Genomic DNA, 16,886 nt, shown 5'->3' with positions numbered 1-16,886 from the left:
TAAATATCGGGGATTAAATTACGGATTCCTTACACTGCGAAATGTACGACATTTGCGGCAGAGAGAAAAAGTAATGCATTGAATAATAATGTTATCGGGTTAATTGTATCTAAAGGTAGCATGGTCATTTAAGTAAACATATCCGTAGACGATGTTTAAAACTTATGATTATTGATTTGAGTCAAAGGGGAATTATCATTAGGTTTTAGAGGCACGCTCACACAGGTGACTATTTCTATTGTAAGGATAAAGGGATCTTTATGTCTAATATGGTATGACCTTTTGACCTTATCATGACTGGCTTCTGAGGTCTGATCAGCCTCAGGGGAGAGTCATTTGTATAATGAATGGAGTCATATTGAGTTACTAGTTTTAAGGTAAATTCATTAGAAATTAAGCAGTTTGGTTGAGGGTTTAGAATTACTGTTTGAACCGCAAATGAGAAAGTGGTTCAGGATTCCGCTTCTTATAACAATTAGCTGTGAAGTTTTTTGAATGGGCTATTAGGGAGTTGGTATTGTAACAGAGAGAAAGTCATATTCATCATTGAGAATAAATAGGGGAAGATAACATATTTTGAGCCAACAGGGCAGGGAAGAAATTGAGGTATTTTTGTTTGATTTTAACACCCGTGTACAGGAGTGTCAAAAGACGGGGGGACATTACCTGTGTAACGGGGAGGGTGTCCGTATGGGGATTACATGATAACCAACTTGGGACAGTTCTGGGACTGGAGAAGAGGATATCCTTATATCATAGGAATCCCACAAAGGTGGATAGGTTTTCCATGATATGGGGGAAACCTGGAAGCACTGTTGAACTTTGTAAAGGTGATGAAATCCTACTAACCATCAAAACTATTAAGCTCTCTGATGCAGGCACTTACACCCCCGGACTACAAAGGACCGGGACAGACACGGTGGGTGTGTTTTCTATTAAGGTACTGCCAAAACCAGAGGTCCCAGATAACCAGGGCCAGACACACCCTCTACCACCCCTGGACCGAACCTGCCACCACTGTGTTAAGAATCCCATTCAAGTAATTAATGTTAGACTATTCAGCTATTGATCAATTAGGCACGGAGACTGGTTTTGATGGTAGGGACAATTTGTGGCTGTCTTATACAGAATAGACTTGCTTAGGATATGCTTCTTGCTAGTCAGGGGCGCCTGCAAGATGTTCGGTGAACAATGTTGCACATATATTCCTAATAACACCAGTCCAGATGGTAGTATATCTAAGGGCCTTAATGGGCTTGATGCACTATCTGCTAGGATGAGGACCATGGCGGGGGTGGAGGAGTCTGACTGTTCAAATGAGTTGGGAGCCTGGTTAGGTAAGTACACTGGTATGGTGGTTACTGGATTTCTGACCCTAATTCTTGTATTATTTGTTATTGATGTGATGTGCTGCTTGCATCATACCGTGTTTTAAGAAGTCTGTTACAGATGTGGTGAAGGCTTCAGGCATGATGCCTTTGCTTGAGGCTCCAGTTGGAGAGGCTGAGGTGAAGCATGCTTTCAGGGAGGATAAGATTGACTGAGGATGACCCATGTATGTTTGTTCTCCCTGTCGTGAAGGGTGGCATGGTGCCCACCTGGTGCTGGATAAGAATAGCTGAGAGGACCAGATGGGTTATAAGAATGCTTTGTTCTGCTTTACTCTGTTTTCCAGGACCAAAGTTTTATTCCACACTTTGCAACACATTAAATCCATGTTATTGTCAGATAGAATACTGAGGGTCTCAAGGAGAGGGCTTGTTAGTGTAAGGAAGGATTTTTAATATGGTTAGCATTTATTAGATTATAAGTTTTTAAATAGTATTATATTTAACAGGAATATAGGATATCTATGATGATTTAGGATTATTGTTAGGATTAAGATAGATTGATTAAGGACATTATAGAAAAGCCGCTCATAGACATGTTCTTTCTAAAAGAAAATCCATGAGTTTAGAAAGACAAACAGTGAGGCATGTAGTTCAAATTTGGGAATGTGAAAAACAGCCACGGGCAGGCAGAAGAGCCCTCCCCCGCACTGCAGAGACCTTGAAGGTTGAGAGCAGAGAAGTTTTAGAAGGGGGCCAGGACGAGCAAAGATAACATAGTGTGTAGATAAGTTACTGAGTGGAGACAAAAGTGAGAATTGGACATGGAAAATGAAAGGGACACTCCTAAATGATAATGTCAGACATAAGGATAATTCACTAAATCTTATCTAAGTCATTGTATAAGAATAAGGCAAGGTTGTTACCTGGGCAGAGCCAGGTAACAAAAGGGGGATGGGTAAATAGTGTTCTAGAATAGGATGTGACCTACGGGATAATTAACTAATACATTTTTTTTTTTAGCTAATTGGTTTGACGAATAAGAAACTGTTTTATTAACCAAACCTGTATGGCCAAGAGTTTATGCACTACAGGTGAACTACAGGTGAAGACACTCAATCCAGTCCCGTGGGCCACCCCGGATTCATATCGCACTGCGGGGGTAAGATACATATCTTCTGTCGAACAAATAAACAGTGTTCGAGAGGAGAACTGAATTAACAGAATTCCGGGGCCATCTCTCGAATGAAGTAACCCTCCCTGTCCTGTCACCCTGTTTTTGTTCATAGAAGTGAAGATGTGTCTGGCTCTTGCTAAGTGATGTGTTCTCGGGAAAGGGTGGGGTTTCACATGGAAGCTGTTCGTCTGAGCTGTCTTATCGTGGGTGACATATTCCTGATACAGCACGTCCTACTAGATATGCGGAGAGTGGTAATTTGACCCATGGTTTAGACGGTGAGGATTTTGTTCCAAAATATAAGAGATATCAGTGCAGGTTCCCATATTGATCGTGGACACAGGTTATAGCTCACACTGAAAGGGATGGCTACGTAAACCCATACACTCAATTTGGGACCAGGTGGATATAGTAAGGGTTGGCGTTTGGACTGTGTTCCCGAGCAGAGGAAGTATTGTATAATGGTGCGAATTTACATTAAGGCGGTCAATACTCAGGACCTCGGGTTATGGTATGTGGGCTTCGACCAGTTTTCAACTGATACTATGGTACCGTTCCAGGTGGCAGAAGTTAGAGTCGATAAGGAGAATATGATTGGCCGAAGTTCAACCAAACCCTCTAACAACGGCTATTCCTAGTGTAATCATCCAGGGTAAAGGACCAGTACGAATAGTTCAGACCAAAGACCTTAAAGAAGTTATAGAGGTGGAGACTGGGTTTGGGGAGTCCAACTTATGGTTGGAATGGATTCAATATATAGCCAGATCAGTGGCTAAAGAGGAATGTTATGCCTGTGCGAACGCTAAACCCCAGTTAACAACTATCCCTTTCCCACTGAACGGAATTAATTCCCCTAAGGGAATGGCATGTATGGTAAAGCTGTTCATGAAAGCAGGAATGCCAGATAATGACAGTTGTATTGATTTGCACTATTTATATCCCCAGGAACCAAGTTAGTACAGAGAATATGACCACTGACGAGACCATGTCTGAATTCACAGGCTGGTTGAACTTCTGGGGATTTCAATAAAATCAAATGGGCCAGTGTCGCCATCTGGTGGTTACAGGGGGAATGAGTTTGTGGTTAGGAATGCCTTTACACTCATACAACACCAAGACATGAAGTTAGCCAAACGAGAGAGAAGAGATGCTCCATCTGGGTCTTTTGGCGAAAGAGTATATATTGATAACATTGGGGTTCCACGAGGTGTGCCGGATGAGTTCAAGGCAAGAAATCAGATACTAGAAGGATTAGAGTTAAGCATTTTCTGGTGGTCTACTCTCAATAAGAATGTAGACTGGATTAATTATAGTTACCAGAAGTGTTATTAAAGGTTTTGTAGAACAGACTGAAGCAACCAGCTGGAAGACCTGACAGAATAGAATTGCATTAGATAAAAGGAGGAAGTGGGCGTGGTAATCAGGACCATGTCTTACATCCCAGGTAGCACAGCTCCGGACGAATCAGTGCCCGAAGCCTCAGCTGTTTTGACCACCCTGGCTCACGGGTTGGCAGAAAACTCTGGGGTGGATACTTCCCTGACTATTGGTTTGATAGTACATTTGGAAAATGGAAAAGTGTTATAATCACGGTGTTTTGGGCTGTATCCACCTGCATGACTGTTTTAATTTTATGCGGCTGTTGTCTAATTCCCTGTGTGCGAGGCCTTGTTTCCAGGACTCTGGAGAGATCAATGACACTACAGATGGTGCGTTATGGGCCGATTCCAGGTTCTGACCTGTGGAGGACTGAAGGCATGTCTACAGAGGAAGTGGACGAATCTGGATCTGTCATTTGTGGGGAATTTATGTTTGATGAGGCTAGTGTTGAGATGAAGGGGAATTAGATTGTAATTGGTTTCCATGATTGAACTGTTTTTTTAATGAAGGTCTGACGAAAATCCGGAAGGAAGAGTTATGATTCTGATGTAGGTTTAAAAAAGGTTGGAGTTAAGGTTAGATTTGATTAATGAAATGTGAAGAGTTGGATAAACATTTATAATTGATTTGTTGATTATGTATCTATTCATATGATAATCTGATAAACCTCTATAAAAGGTTAGTTAAGTTCGTTTATACTTTCATTTTTTATGATTAAATAAAACTAGATGTAGAATTGAATGTATAATATTTGATCAAAGGGAGGATTGTTAGAGGAAATTATAGTTTAGATGATTAATTATGTATACATTATTGATTAGAACCATTTATTCTAATACTATTATGTTATGGTATGAAAAGTAAAAGTTATTGGTTAAGCTGTTACTGAAAATGTAAGCAGAACGAATTAATTGTCTGGGCCTCTTGGGAAGTTAACGGAGGAGCGAGGCTATGGCTTGTCAGACAGATAAGAAATGTCTGGGAGACGTTCCAGGCCTAATGAACAATGGGCTCTTGTGAGAATCGGAGAGAGGGGGGATAAACTGATGATGTCATGTTCAGTTTATAACCTGTGGAAAAATGTGTATGCTTCAGTACTCTCTTGTAATAAACGCTGTTACTTTTGGCTTTTAAGACTGGTCTCATTCTACTTCATGCATAATTAATGCATTTACAATTCATTAATGAATTAGAAATGAGTGCGAATTGGTTTTGACAATTAAAGCATAAAGGAATTTAGAATTCCTCTATCATAGATGTAATCTACTCCTCCATTAGGATGATAGATGTAATCTACAGGATAATGGATGTAATCTACTCCTCCATTAGGATGATATATGTAATCTACTCCTCCATTAGGATGATATATGTAATCTACTCCTCCATTAGGATGATAGATGTAATCTACTCCTCCATTAGGATGATAGATGTAATCTACTCCTCCATCAGGATGATAGATGTAATCTACTCCTCCATTAGGATGATAGATGTAATCTACTCCTCCATTAGGATGATAGATGTAATCTACAGGATGATAGATGTAATCTTCTCCTCCATTAGGATGATATATGTAATCTACAGGATGATAGATGTAATCTACTCCTCCATCAGGATGATAGATGTTATCTACTCCTCCATTAGGATGATAGATGTAATCTACAGGATGATAGATGTAATCTACATGATGATAGATGTAATCTACTCCTCCATTAGGATGATAGATGTAATCTACAGGATGATAGATGTAATCTACAGGATGATATGTAATCTACAGGATGATATATGTAATCTACAGGATGATAGATGTAATCTACTCCTCCATTAGGATGATAGATGTAATCTACTCCTCCATTAGGATGATAGATGTAATCTACAGGATGATATATGTAATCTACTCCTCCATTAGGATGATAGATATTATCTACTCCTCCATAAAATTAGATTTCATTTACCTGTCACATATGTTATCCTGTTGTTGTCTATAGATCCTCAATCTCACACAAATGATCATGGAACCTATCGCGTACCACCCTAAATCTGTAAAAACGGGCACCCTCAGATATCACCCTGATCAACCTGCCCTCTAAATACACCTCTACTGTCTTCAACCAGGATCTCAGCGATCACTGCCTCATTGCCTGCGTCCGTAATGGGTCCGCGGTCAAACGACCACCCCTCATCACTGTCAAACACTCCCTAAAAAACTTCAGTGAGCAGGCCTTTCTAATCGACCTGGCCCGGGTATCCTGGAAGGATATTGACCTTCTTCCGTCAGTAGAGGATGCCTTGTCGTTCTTTAAATGTTATTTCCTCACCATCTTAAATAAGCGTGCCCCACTCAAAATATGTAGAACGAAGAAAATATACAGCCCTTGGTTCACTCCAGACCTGACTGCCCTTGACCAGCACAAAAACATCCTGTGGCGTACAGCATTAGCATCGAATAACCCCCACGATATGCAACTTTTCAGGGAAGTTAGGAACAGCAAAGGCTAGCTTTTTCAAGCAGAAATTTTAAAAGGTTAGCAGAAATTTGCATCCTGTAGCACAAACTCCAAAAGGTTCTGGGACACTGTAAAGTCCATGGAGACTAAGAGCACCTCCTCATAGCTGACCACTGCACTGAGGCTAGGAAACACTGTCACCACCGATAAATCTACGATAATCGAGAATTTCAATAACCATTTTTCTATGGCCGGCCATGCTTTCCACCTGGCTACCCCTACCCTGGTCAACAGCCCTGCACCCCCCACAGCAACTTGCCCAAGCCTCCCCATTTCTCCTTCACCCAAATCCAGATAGCCGATGTTCTGAAAGACCTGCTAAATCTGGACCCCTACAAAACAATCTGGACCCTTTCTTTCTAAAACTATCAGCCGCAATTTTTGCAACCCCTATTACTAGTCTGTTTAACCTCTCTTCTGTATCGTTTGAGATCCCCAAAGATTGAAATCTGCCGCGGTCATCCCCTCTTCAAAGGGGGACACTCTAGACCCAAACTATTACAGACCTATATCTATCCTACCCTGCCTTTCCAAGGTCTTCAAAAGCCATTTCGAATCCAACCTACCTTCTCCGCTATGCAATCTGGTTTTCGAGCTGGTCATGGGTGCACCTCAGCCACGCTCAAGGTCTTAAATCATACCATAACCGGCATCGATAAAATACAACACTGTGCAGCCCTATTCATCAACCTGGCCAAGGCTTTCGACTCTGTCAATCACCGCATTCTTATCGGCAGACTCAACAGCTTTGGTTTCTCAAATGACTGCCTTGCCTGGTTCACCAACTACTTCTCAGACAGAGTTCAGTAGGTCAAATCGGAGGACCTGTTGTCCGGACCTCTGGCAGTCTCTATGAGTGTGCCACAGGGTTCAATTCTCGGGCCGACTCTCTTCTCTGTATACATCAATGATGTCGCTCTTGCTGCTGATGATACTTTCATCCACCTCTACGCAGACGACACCATTCTGTATACTTCTGGCCCTTCTTTGGACACTGTGTTCACAAACCTCCAGACGGGCTTCAATGCCATACAACTCTCCTTCCGTGGCCTCAAACTGCTCTTAAATGCAAGTAAAACTAAATGCATGCTCTTTCAACCGATCGCTGCCCGCACCTGCCCGCCCGACCAGCATCACTACTCTGGACGGTTCTGACTTAGAATATGTGGACATCTACAAATACCTAGGTGTCTGGTTAGACTGTAAACTCTCCTTACAGACTCACATTAAACATCTCCAATCCAAAATTAAATCTAGAATTGGCTTCCTACTTCGCAACAAAGCATCCTTCACTCATGTTGCCAAACATACCCTCGTAAAACATCCTGCCGATCCTCGACTTCGGCCATGTCATTTACAAAATAGTCTCCAACACTGTACTCAACAAATTGGATAATAGTCTATCACAGTGCCATCCGTTTTGTCACCAAAGCCATATATACTACCCACCACTGTGACCTGTATGCTCTCGTTGGCTGGCCTTCGCTTCATACTCATCGCCAAACCCACTGGCTCCAGGTCATCTACAAGTCTCTGCTTATCTCAGCTCACTGGTCACCATAGCATCACCCACCCGTAGCACGTGCTCCAGCAGGTATATCTCACTGGTCACCCCAAAGCCAATTCTTCCTTTGGCCGCCCCTCCTTCCAGTTCTCTGCTTCCAATGACTGGAACGAACTGCAAAAATCTCTGAAGCTGGAGACTCATATCTCCCTCACTAGATTTAAGCACCAGCTGTCAGAGCAGCTCACAGATCAATGCACCTGTACATAGCCCATCTGTAAACAGCCCATCCAACTACCTCATCCCCATACTGTATTTATTTATTTATTTATCTTGCTTTCTTGCACCCCAGTATCTCTACTTGCACATTCATCTTCTGCACATCCTACCATTCCAGTGTTTAATTGCTATACTGTAATTACTTTGCCACCATGGCCTATTCATTGCCTTACGTCTCTTATCCTACCTCATTTGCACATGCTGTATATAGATTTTTAACTATATGTTTGTTTATTCCATGTGTAATTCTGTGTTGTTGTTTGTGTCGAACTGCTTTGCTTTTATCTTGGCCAGGTCGCAGTTGCAAATGAGAACATGCTCTCAACTAGCCTACCTGGTTAACTAAAGGTGATTTAAACGTTTTTAAATACCAACCTATTCTACAGATATCTATCAGTAGGTCTACATACAAACCTATTCTACAGCTAGATATCAGTAGGTCTATATTAAAACCAATTCTACAGCTAGCTATCAGTAGGTCTACAGCTAGATATCAGTTGGTCTACATCTAGCTATCAGTAGGTCTACATACAAACCTATTCTACAGCTAGCTATCAGTAGGTCTACATACAAACCTATTCTACAGCTACCTATCAGTAGGTCTATATACAAACCTATTCTACAGCTAGCTATCAGTAAGTCTACAGCTAGCTATCAGTAGGTCTATATACAAACCTATTCTACAGCTAGATATCAGTAGGTCTACATACAAACCTATTCTACAGCTAGCTATTAGTAGGTATACATACAAACCTATTCTACAGCTAGATATCAGTAGGTCTATATACAAACCTATTCTATAGCTCGCTATCAGTAGGTCTACATACAAACCTATTCTACAGCTAGCTATCAGTAGGTCTACAGCTAGCTATCAGTAGGTCTATATACAAACCTATTCTACAGCTATCAGTAGGTCTACAGCTAGCTATCAGTAGGTCTACATACAAACCTATTCTACAGCTAGCTATCAGTAGGTATACAGCTAGCTATCAGTAGGTCTACATACTAACCTATTCTACAGCTAGATATCAGTAGGTCTATATTAAAACCAATTCTACAGCTAGCTATCAGTAGGTCTACAGCTAGATATCAGTTGGTCTACATCTAGCTATCAGTAGGTCTACATACAAACCTATTCTACAGCTAGCTATCAGTAGGTCTACATACAAACCTATTCTACAGCTACCTATCAGTAGGTCTATATACAAACCTATTCTACAGCTAGCTATCAGTAAGTCTACAGCTAGCTATCAGTAGGTCTATATACAAACCTATTCTACAGCTAGATATCAGTAGGTCTACATACAAACCTATTCTACAGCTAGCTATTAGTAGGTATACATACAAACATATTCTACAGCTAGATATCAGTAGGTCTATATACAAACCTATTCTATAGCTCGCTATCAGTAGGTCTACATACAAACCTATTCTACAGCTAGCTATCAGTAGGTCTACAGCTAGCTATCAGTAGGTCTATATACAAACCTATTCTACAGCTATCAGTAGGTCTACAGCTAGCTATCAGTAGGTCTACAGCTAGCTATCAGTAGGTCTACATACAAACCTATTCTACAGCTAGCTATCAGTAGGTCTACAGCTAGCTATCAGTAGGTCTACATACAAACCTATTCTACAGCTAGCTATCAGTAGGTATACAGCTAGCTATCAGTAGGTCTACATACTAACCTATTCTACAGCTAGCTAATGGTAGATCTACAGCTAGCTATCAGTAGGTCTACATACAATTCTACAGCTGTCAGTAGGTCTACATACAAACCTATTCTACATATATTAGTAGGTCTACAGCTAGCTATCAGTAGGTCTATATACAAACCTATTCTACAGCTAGCTATCAGTAGGTCTATATTAAAACCAATTCTACAGCTAGCTATCAGTAGGTCTACATACAAACCTATTCTACAGCTAGCTATCAGTAGGTCTACATCTAGCTATCAGTAGGTCTACATACAAACCTATTCTACAGCTAGCTATCAGTAGGTCTACATCTAGCTATCAGTAGGTCTACATACAAACCTATTCTACAGCTAGCTATCAGTAGGTCTACAGCTAGCTATCAGTAGGTCTACATACTAACCTATTCTACAGCTAGCTAATGGTAGATCTACAGCTAGCTATCAGTAGGTCTACATACAATTCTACAGCTGTCAGTAGGTCTACATACAAACCTATTCTACATCTATTAGTAGGTCTACAGCTAGCTATCAGTAGGTCTATATACAAACCTATTCTACAGCTAGCTATCAGTAGGTCTATATACAAACCTATTCTACAGCTAGCTATCAGTAGGTCTATATTAAAACCAATTCTACAGCTAGCTATCAGTAGGTCTACATACAAACCTATTCTACAGCTAGCTATCAGTAGGTCTACATCTAGCTATCAGTAGGTCTACATACAAACCTATTCTACAGCTAGCTATCAGTAGGTCTACATACAAACCTATTCTACAGCTAGCTATCAGTAGGTCTACATACAAACCTATTCTACAGCTACCTATCAGTAGGTCTATATACAAACCTATTCTACAGCTAGCTATCAGTAGGTCTATATTAAAACCAATTCTACAGCTAGCTATCAGTAGGTCTACATACAAACCTATTCTACAGCTAGCTATCAGTAGGTCTACATCTAGCTATCAGTAGGTCTACATACAAACCTATTCTACAGCTAGCTATCAGTAGGTCTACATACAAACCTATTCTACAGCTAGCTATCAGTAGGTCTACATACAAACCTATTCTACAGCTACCTATCAGTATGTCTATATACAAACCTATTCTACAGCTAGCTATCAGTAGGTCTATATACAAACATATTCTACAGCTAGCTATCAGTAGGTCTATATACAAACCTATTCTACAGCTAGATATCAGTAGGTCTACATACAAACCTATTCTACAGCTAGCTATTAGTAGGTATACATACAAACCTATTCTACAGCTAGATATCAGTAGGTCTATATACAAACCTATGCTCTAGCTCACTATCAGTAGGTCTACATACAAACCTATTCTACAGCTAGCTATCAGTAGGTCTACATACAAACCTATTCTACAGCTAGTTATCAGTAAGTCTACAGCTAGCTATCAGTAGGTCTATATACAAACCTATTCTACAGCTAGATATCAGTAGGTCTACATACAAACCTATTCTACAGCTAGCTATTAGTAGGTATACATACAAACCTATTCTACAGCTAGATATCAGTAGGTCTATATACAAACCTATTCTATAGCTCGCTATCAGTAGGTCTACATTCAAACCTATTCTACAGCTAGCTATCAGTAGGTCTACAGCTAGCTATCAGTAGGTCTACATACAAACCTATTCTACAGCTATCTATCAGTAGGTATACAGCTAGCTATCAGTAGGTCTACATACTAACCTATTCTACAGCTAGCTAATGGTAGATCTACAGCTAGCTATCAGTAGGTCTACATACAATTCTACAGCTGTCAGTAGGTCTACATACAAACCTATTCTACATCTATTAGTAGGTCTACAGCTAGCTATCAGTAGGTCTATATACAAACCTATTCTACAGCTAGCTATCAGTAGGTCTATATTAAAACCAATTCTACAGCTAGCTATCAGTAGGTCTACATACAAACCTATTCTACAGCTAGCTATCAGTAGGTCTACATCTAGCTATCAGTAGGTCTACATACAAACCTATTCTACAGCTAGCTATCAGTAGGTCTACATACAAACCTATTCTACAGCTAGCTATCAGTAGGTCTACATACAAACCTATTCTACAGCTACCTATCAGTAGGTCTATATACAAACCTATTCTACAGCTTGCTATCAGTAGGTCTACAGCTAGCTATCAGTAGGTCTATATACAAACCTATTCTACAGCTAGCTATAAGTAGGTCTATATTAAAACCAATTCTACAGCTAGCTATCAGTAGGTCTACATACAAACCTATTCTACAGCTAGCTATCAGTAGGTCTACATACAAACCTATTCTACAGCTAGCTATCAGTAGGTCTACATACAAACCTATTCTACAGCTAGCTATCAGTAGGTCTACATACAAACCTATTCTACAGCTACCTATCAGTATGTCTATATACAAACCTATTCTACAGCTAGCTATCAGTAGGTCTACAGCTAGCTATCAGTAGGTCTATATACAAACCTATTCTACAGCTAGATATCAGTAGGTCTACATACAAACCTATTCTACAGCTAGCTATTAGTAGGTATACATACAAACCTTTCTACAGCTAGATATCAGTAGGTCTACATACAAACCTATTCTACAGCTAGCTATCAGTAGGTCTACAACTAGCTATCAGTAGGTCTATATACAAACCTATTCTACAGCTATCAGTAGGTCTACAGCTAGCTATCAGTAGTTCTACAGCGAGCTATCAGTAGGTCTACATTCAAACCTATTCTACAGCTAGCTATCAGTAGATCTACAGCTAGCTATCAGTAGGTCTACATACAATTCTACAGCTACCTATCAGTAGGTCTACATACAAACCTATTCTACAGCTAGCTATCAGTAGTTCTACAGCGAGCTATCAGTAGGTCTACATTCAAACCTATTCTACAGCTAGCTATCAGTAGATCTACAGCTAGCTATCAGTAGGTCTACATACAATTCTACAGCTACCTATCAGTAGGTCTACATACAAACCTATTCTACAGCTAGCTATCAGTAGGTCTACAGCTAGCTATCAGTAGGTCTATATACAAACCTATTCTACAGCTAGCTTTCAGTAGGTCTACATACAAACCTATTCTACAGCTATCAGTAGGTCTACATTCAAACCTATTCTACAGCTAGCTGTCAGTAGGTCTACAGCTAGCTATCAGTAGGTCTACATACAAACCTATTCTACAGATATCTATCAGTAGGTATACAGCTAGCTATCAGTAGGTCTACATACAAACCTATTCTATAGCTAGCTATCAGTAGATCTACAGCTAGCTATCAGTAGGTCTACATAAAATTCTACAGCTGTCAGTAGGTCTACATACAAACCTATTCTACATCTATCAGTAGATCTACAGCTAGCTATCAGTGGGTCTACATACAAACCTATTCTACAGCTAGCTATCAGTAGGTCTATATACAAACCTATTCTACAGCTAGCTATCAGTAGGTCTATATAGAAACCTATTCTACAGCTAGCTATTAGTAGGTCTACATACAAACCTATTCTATAGCTATCAGTAGGTATACAGCTAGCTATCAGTAGGTCTACATACAAACCTATTCTATAGCTATCAGTAGGTCTACATACAAACCTATTCTACAGCTAATAGTAGGTCTACATACAAACCTATTCTAAATCTATCAGTAGATCTACAGCTAGCTATCAGTAGGTCTACAGCTAGCTATCAGTAGGTCTACATACAAACCTATTCTACAGCTATCAGTAGGTCTACAGCTAGCTATCAGTAGGTCTACAGCTAGCTATCAGTAGGTCTACAGCTAGCTATCAGTAGGTCTACATACAAACCTATTCTACAGCTATCAGTAGGTCTACAGCTAGCTATCAGTCGGTCTACAGCTAGCTATCAGTCGGTCTATATACCAACCTATTCTCAACATGTGAAATACATAGAATTAGGGCCTAATGAATTTATTTAAATTGACTGATATCCTTAAAATAACTGTAACTCAGTAAAATCTTTGAAATTGTTGCATGTTGCGTTTATATTTTTGATCAGTGTAATATGATTGATATAGAATTCTATCAATTTAATCAGACCAATTATTTTACTATATTTAACTTTGCCTATAATACTATGCAACTGCTTTGCTTTAAAGGTGTACTATGCAGAAATTGTGCCACCATTTCCTGGTTACAAAAATTATATTATTTCACCTAATTTCAGATGATGTGACAAAACAAAATCACTGAGTGTAGAGAATCATTGTACCATCTCAATCGCTGTGAAATGTCTTTTAAAAAACAAAAAATAACCTATATTTTCAGCCGTTTGAAGCTGAATGTAAAAGACACAAAAACTAAACTTAAGAACAGGAAGCATAGAAATAGAGCATATAGAACAGATCTACCGCTTAGACTTACTTTCAATGAGAATGACAGATCTATAACTCACAATTCTATATGAATTTGGTAGGGACGCCCAATATTGCAGCTTTAAATAGTGAAGTAAAACTTTTTAAACCTAAACTACAATACCATACTTTAAAGAGTTATAAAGAGTACCGATAAAGAGACACGGAGAGACACAGAGGGACACAGAGAGACACAGAGAGACACAGAGAGACAAAGAGAGACACAGATAGGCACACAGAGAGAGACACAGAGAGACACAGAGGGACACAGAGAGACACAGAGAGACACAGAGAGACACAGAGAGACAAAGAGAGACAGACACAGAGAGAGACAGACACAGAGAGACACAGAGAGACACAGATAGGCACACAGAGAGAGAGACAGAGAGACACAGAGAGAGACACAAAGAGACACAGAGAGACACACAGAGAGACACAGAGAGAAAGACAGAGACAGACAGAGAGACAGAGATAGACAGAGAGACAGAGAGACAGACAGAGAGAGAGATAGACAGAGAGAGAGACAGAGAGATAGAGAGACAGACAGAGAGAGAGAGAGACAGAGACAGAGACACAGAGAGACAGACATAGAGAGATACAGAGAGACAGAGAGAGAGACATAGAGACAGACAGACAGAGAGAGAGACAGAGAGAAAGAGAGAGACAAAGAGACAGACAGAGACACAGAGAGACAGACACAGAGACAGACAGAGACAGACAGAGAGAGAGAGAGAGAGACAGAGAGACAGAGAGACAGAGAGAGAGACAGAGAGACAGACAGAGAGAGAGAGACAGAGAGAAAGAGAGAGAGACACAGAGACAGACAGAGACACAGAGAGATAGACATAGAGAGACAGACAGAGAGAGAGACAGAGAGAAAGAGAGAGACAGAGAGAGAGACGTAGAGAGATAGACAGAGAGAGAGAGACACAGAGAGACACAGAGAGTAAAGATATGATACCTGTGTCTGTATGCGGTTTAGTCCTCTACACCACAGTATCTGTCCTCGTCGTAGCTCTCTCTCAGCACAGTCAATCTCTCCCTCTTCGTCTCCTTCGTCCATCTCTTCCTCTTCCTCCACCGCCGCCATCGCTGCCCCCGCCTCCTTCAGACATGGTAATTGGTCGCTGGGAACCGTGGCGATCACCTGTCCCCCGACAATGTACACAGAGACAGTCAAAATCAAATCAAATCAAATTTATTTATATAGCCCTTCGTACATCAGCTGATATCTCAAAGTGCTGTACAGAAACCCAGCCTAAAACCCCAAACAGCAAACAATGCAGGTGTAAAAGCACGTCAGACGAAAAAGGTGGTACTATTCTACACACAAGTAATGCATTACACACACACTGTCTAATAGGCCTGTCTAATAGGCCTGTCTAAAAGGCCTGTCTAATAGGCCTGTCTAATAGGTCTGCCTAATAGGCCTGTCTAAAAGGCCTGTCTAAAAGGCCTGTATAATAGGCCTGTCTAATAGGCCTGTCTAATAGGCCTGTCTAATAGGCCTGTCTAATAGGCCTGTCTAATAGGCCTGTCTAAAAGGCCTGTCTAATAGGCCTGTCTAATAGGCCTGTCTAAAAGGCCTGTCTAATAGGCCTGTCTAAAAGGCCTGTCTAATAGGCCTGTCTAAAAGGCCTGTCTAATAGGCCTGTCTAATAGGCCTGTCTAAAAAGATGTTCCTCTATCTATGACTACAGTGCATTTTCTATATTAGCGGGTTAGGGGTTAGGGTTAGGGATTAGGGTTAGGGCTGGGGTTAGGGTTAGGGTTAGGCATTAGGGTTAGGGTTAGGGGTTAGGGTTGGGGTTAGGGTAAGGGTTAGGGTTAGGGGTTAGGGTTAGGGTTAGGGTTCGGGCTGGGGTTAGGGTTAGGGGTTAGGGCTGGGGTTAGGGTTGGGGTTAGGGATGGGGTTAGGGGTTAGGGTTAGGGTTGGGGTTAGGGTTAGGGGTTTGGGTTAGGGTTGGGTTTAGGGTTAGGGCTTTGGGGTTAGAGGTTAGGGTTGGGGTTAGGGTTAGGGCTGGGTTAGGGTTGGGGTTAGGGTTGGGGGGTTGGGGTAAGGGTTGGGGTTTGAGTTAGGGTTGGGGTTAGGGTTGGGGGTTGGGTTAGGATTAGGGTTGAGGTTAGGTATGGGTAAGGGTTAGGGTTGGGGTTAGGGTTGGGGTTGGGGTTAGGATTGGGGCTTGAGGTTGAGGTTATGGCTAGGGGTTAGGGTTGGGGTTAGGGTTGGGGTTAGGGTTATGGTTGGGGCTAGGGTTGAGGTTGAGGCTATGGCTAGGGTTAGGGTTGGGGTTGGGGTTAGGGTTGGGGTTAGGGTTATGGTTGGGGCTAGGTTGAGGTTAGGGCTAGGGGTTAGGGTTAGGGTTGGGTGCGGGCCCCAGATTTGGACTTTATCACATAACCTATAGTCAGGTGGTTTGCGGATGGGTTATTAGCAAACAGCTGACCCGTACATCATTAACACACACACTGACCTGTCCCCAGAGTAGTTCTCCCACTCCAACGAACAGACACCAGAGCCACTGTTCCACGCTGAGAGGAGCACAGCTGAACGGCTTGCCTCCCCACTGGACGATCACCACCTAGGGAACATAACATACAATACCAACAGGACGTGGACACCTGCAGTCTGTATATAGACTT

The 16,886-nt window shown here is 41.2% G+C and overlaps 1 pseudogene; it reads right to left on the bottom strand.

Moving 5' to 3' along the window:
- Positions 1–7,259: 7,259 nt before the first annotated feature.
- Positions 7,260–16,886, bottom strand: part of LOC115126011 (plasma membrane calcium-transporting ATPase 3-like) — a 180,375-nt pseudogene continuing 170,748 nt past the window's right edge.

This window comes from Oncorhynchus nerka, unplaced genomic scaffold (genome assembly GCF_034236695.1).
Source record: "Oncorhynchus nerka isolate Pitt River unplaced genomic scaffold, Oner_Uvic_2.0 unplaced_scaffold_998, whole genome shotgun sequence".
NCBI lineage: Eukaryota > Metazoa > Chordata > Actinopteri > Salmoniformes > Salmonidae > Oncorhynchus > Oncorhynchus nerka.
This window is presented reverse-complemented; position numbering and strand designations above follow the sequence as displayed.